At 38.0% G+C, this 5,039-nt stretch overlaps 1 non-coding gene across 1 annotated transcript; it reads right to left on the bottom strand.

The window, feature by feature from the left end:
- Positions 1–239: 239 nt before the first annotated feature.
- LOC142425164 (U1 spliceosomal RNA) lies at positions 240–402 on the bottom strand. Its single transcript, XR_012779526.1, has one exon. It is a non-coding gene; the product is annotated as a U1 spliceosomal RNA (small nuclear RNA).
- Positions 403–5,039: the final 4,637 nt, after the last annotated feature.

The following is a 5,039-nucleotide window of genomic DNA, read 5'->3' on the forward strand; positions in this document are numbered from 1 at the left end:
CCTTGAGTAGAAGGCCAAGTGCTTCTCTTCAGGAGCACTGTTGGTTTCAAACTCCTGACCTGGCAGTTAGCAGCCCAACTCGTAACCACTATGCCACCAGGACTCCTCCAAAAACAAGGAAAATAAAAACAAATCCAATGCTAAGTGCTAAATGACGGACTAGAGGACACGACTCTTACTGATAGTCAACCGGTGGTACCTGTGCCTGATACTCTTTTTCTAAATTTTCTTTTTTGTCTAAGGGGAGAGTGCGAACACAGTCCCCCACTACCACAAATTATGCAGTTGAGTTTCCCGCATTTGGGGAAATCGCAGGGGTCAGCACACCCCAAGTGCAATGGGTGAGCCTCGCCCTGGGAAAACCACCTTCCGATCACGGTGTCTCCCCTGCCAGGTAAGTATGCCTGATACTCTTGTCAAATATTTTTCTGTGGCATTTCCATTTTACTTCTTTGCTGTAAAATAATGAAATATGTAATAAAAGAAGGCCTATTGGTTTAACATAATGAATACCAATAACTGAATATCCCTAAAAGGAATCTATTCACTTTTCTTTCTTGATTTCTAAGCCTGGTCAGAAACAAAAGCCAAGAGAAAGAGAAGGAGAAGAAGATAAGCGTTTCTCTCTTGCATTGTATTTTCTATTACTTTTTAAAGAGAAATAATAATTTTACTCTTCAGATATCAGCTTTTTCTCTTTAAAAATTATGTCCTTTCTTATGGGATGTTTTTTAATAATGTAATGTATCCCAAATACCTATAATACACAGGCTTCATAAATAAGACTTTTTTTCTGACAAAGGTTGACATTTGATAAATCTACACTAATCAAATGAAACTTTTAACAATATCTATAAACTATTTTTGTGCAAAGTAAGGATTTCGCAGTATACTAAGTGGGTTCGGACTAAACTCAATGACATCAGCAAGAGGGAAATTATTTGGATAAATATGAAAATATCAAGATGGTTTCTGACAGCTATTGCCTGAGTGCTTCAAAGATGAATTGCTTATGGGCGGCAGACACTAGATAGAACCTCCAAATTGAAACACAAATTGGCCTGTTATATAGCTTCTCTGTGGTGAGCTGCAGGATGCTACATTGGTCCACTGCGCAGGGAGAGAAGGTTTATTGTTAAACACTGAATGGTGTAAGATAAGGCACAGTATAACAGTAGATGAAGACCATTGTGCTACTTTGCCTTTTATTAAAAATCAGTCTGACACCCTAGTCAGGGTTTTCTGAGGTTTTGAGAAGTGAAAAATATTCTCCACACTTTCTGTGCCATCACTTGCTGAGGACACAGACGATCAGAGACAACATTTGACCAGGAACACTTGTGAATTGCCAGTTCTGGATAGCAAATCTTGTAGCCTGTCAACAATTTTTCTAAGCTTTCCATGGGAATGTTTTAGACAGTTAAGTATTAACTGCTGTGTTTTATGTATAAACATGTCTTTATTTTATTCAATATATATCTACTAGAAAAGTTCCTTTAGTGACCTAAAAGAGTAATTCAAAAGTTTGTAGAAATATTCCATTTATTTTAATTCAACTTTTCATGAAAACTTTGAAGATTTTTTTTCCTTTAGGTACAATTGTATGTGTGAATTTACTATGTGTCTGTGATTATATACATTCCTTTTTATGTATCTACATTCCTTTTTAATGTACACATTACTCTTTTGTGTACATTTAACTCATTCAGCATTCCTATAAAGAATTAGCCCCAATTACAGATGAAAATGTAGAAACCAACTCAATAATAGACTTGTCACACTGAATACTATTGATCATTTACCAGACAAATTATGCAATGACATCACAAGCACATACATGAAAAAGTAAAACAGGAAATTAAAAATATGGAGGTCATAAAAAACCCTGAAAGCTGTACCTAAATGTAGAACTGATCCAATTAAAGAGTTGGAAGATTTCAAAGGGAGGCAAAAGAAATCAAAAGGGAGGAGCATGCTCTGCATTTCTGAAACAGAAGAATTGAAGAAAAAAGTTAAATCTCCAATTGCAATATTGAAGGATTCTTTGGGGAAAATTTTGAACGATGCAAGAAAAATTTAAAAAATATGGAAGGAATATAGTCATTGTACCAAAAACAGTTGGTTGACATTCAACACTTTTAGGAAATAACATATGATCAAGAATTCTTGGTACTGAAGGAAGAAGTTCAAGTTCACTGAAGATATTCATGAAAAACAAGGCTCCAGAAATTGCCACAACCTGGCTTGCTGAAATTCAACTGGAATTGAAGCACTTACTAATTAAGATGAAAGACTACAGTTTTCAATATAAAGAAAAAAATGCCCTCAAATTGGACCAATAAGGAACAAAAGACCTCTACAACTGTACCAATAATTAGCATCTTGGTAGACAAAGAAAAGTTGAAGTTTTTACGAATTTCATTTCACTTTGACTGACAATGTTCTTGAAAGCAGCATTCAATAAACCAGATAACCTATTGCATTGGGCAGATATCCTAAACCTGTTTAAAGCAAAAATGTTACTCTGGAGACTAAGGTGCAGCCACGCGTAGCTAAGAGATTTTAAATCACTTCCTGTGCATGCAAACTGTGGGAAATGAATATGAAAGACCAGGGATGAATTACCATATATTCTTGAATATTAGCCTACCCGAGAATAAGCCGAGGTACCTAATTATTACCTGGGAAACCAGAAAAACTGATTGACTCGAGTATAAGCCTAGGGTGGAAAATGCAGAAGCTACTGGTGAGTTTCAATAATCAAAACAAATGAAAATAAAATTACTAAAAATTGAGACATCAGTGGGGTAATGTATTTAAATATTTCTTTTAAACAAAAACATAAATAAAAGAACAAGTCATTTAACATTAATAAACCAGCACAGTAAGTGGAAAATAGGTTCAACAAAAACAATAAGGTATCAACAATGATACCTTAAGTGTACTATTCCCTGAGCTCAATCAGCAACCAAGCTAAAATGTGAAGAGTTAAAATCCTTCAAATCTGGATTCCTCATCATCATCCGTATCCCAATGCAGAGCTTCAGCTGGTGTGAGGTCACCATAGACACTGTCCTCACAGATCACCGTCATGGCCATCACTGCTGTCATTTTCATACAAAGCGCAGGCTTCACTGCCATCCATAGCATTACTAATACTACATTTCTGGAAGGCACATCGCACCATGTCTTCTGGAATGTCTTCCCATGTATCTCAAACCCACTTTGCTATCAACTCTATGTCAGGCTTCATGAGATTTCCTCCTTTTGTTAGTCGGGCTTGACCAGATGACATCCATTCATGCCAAATCCTTCAAACACAGTCTTTAAAAGGCTTCTTCAAAGATACATCCAGAGGCTGCACTACAGATGTAAGCACACCTGGAATAACGGCTAGAGTAATTTGACTAGATTTTGCCAATTATTTTATGTCATCTGATAGGTGGGCTCTGAACATGTCCCAAACAAGTAATGATGGCTTTTTCTTTAAGGCTGCTCCTGGTCATCGGTTCCAAATTTCTTCCAGCCATTTTTCTGTTCCGTCTTCATCCATCCAGACTTTAACATGTGCATGCACAGTAATTCTTGGTGGGAAATTGATCTTTTTAGGCAAGGTCTTTCTTTTAAAAATAATGACTGGAGCAGCTTAGTTCCATTAGCCAAACACGATAGAACAACTGTAAAGTGTTTTTTTCCCCTCATTTCCTGTGGTTTTGAGAAAAATGTTTTTTGCTCCTGAACTTGCCACACTTCTGTTGCTTGGAAGATCAAAAGTCATGGCAGTTTCATCCATATCCCCAATATCTGGCAGGTCATCATTATAAATCCTTCTTTGTTTTATGATAAATGACTGGAATGACATAACTTTTTCTTCAAGGTCTTGTGTCAATTTCTGGGAAATCTTTGTTCTTTGTCTCAAACATAGTAGGCCAAACCTATTCATGAAGTGGGTACATCATCTTGCTGACACAGCAAAGTTTTCAATGCCTGGTGCTTTATATTTGTCATCCTTAGCCATTTGTAGAGCACATATGCGGATTCCTATGTGTGTTATGCAATAACAATTTTGATGACCCTCAGTAACCCATGTATGCAATTCACTCTCTAGAGCCCCATAAAAATATGCAAAACCACGATGGGCTTTTATAGCTTTTGGAATCTGTTTCAAGTCAGCCTTCATTTTCTGCCACTCAACTCACTTGCTTTTCGTCAACACATAATTCCCTACTTGAAATACTGTTATTGCTCTCTTTTGCTCTTGACTCAGCTTTCATTTTGAAACCAGCCTCATATGACTGGCGCTTTGTTTTGGTTCAAGAGTATCGATTTCTAATGGGATGAAACAACAGGCTTTGAAAAAGAACTTTCATGGTAATGCCCCCACCCCCACCAGTGATGTGTTAGCCAGGAGGATGGAGGGGAGTCCGTGTGGGCGGGGGATGCAGGATGAGAATTAACAGAGACCAGAGGGGAGAGATGGAGCGCAGCCACAGACACATCTTTACCAGTTCAGCTGCTGGCATAAGTGAATCATTATGGGTGCTTCTGCGAATTGGAGCCATCCACGTCATAGGATGACTCTGATTGGTTAGATGTGAGTAAACAAACATTCAAAGCCCTGTAGTGTCAGTGGGGCTTTGAATGAACAGCAGAGAAATGGCAATCACCCGTGAGATAACTGGCACTCATCCCATTACCTATGTGTGTGTGGGGGGGGCGGGCAGGCAGGCGGGGTAGCGAGATGTTACACCTCACTGAAGTCTAAGCCGAGTTTTGTAGCACAAAAATTGTGCTGAAAAAACTCGGCTTATACACGAGTATATTCGGTATACCTTTTACTTATGCCATTTGTGAATAATATTTCATGTTACATGAGCTGCCAGAAGAATGAAGAAATATGTGTTTGAAGAAGTACAACCAAAACATTCCTTGGAACCAAAGATAAGGGGGCTCATTTCTAGTACTTTGGGCAGGTCATTAGGAGGGACCTGTCCTTAGAAGAGCAGCATGCTTGGTAACAGTTAGTGAAAGTCAAGGCT

The sequence above is a fragment of the Tenrec ecaudatus genome, chromosome 13 (assembly GCF_050624435.1).
Source record: "Tenrec ecaudatus isolate mTenEca1 chromosome 13, mTenEca1.hap1, whole genome shotgun sequence".
In the NCBI taxonomy this organism is placed as follows: domain Eukaryota; kingdom Metazoa; phylum Chordata; class Mammalia; order Afrosoricida; family Tenrecidae; genus Tenrec; species Tenrec ecaudatus.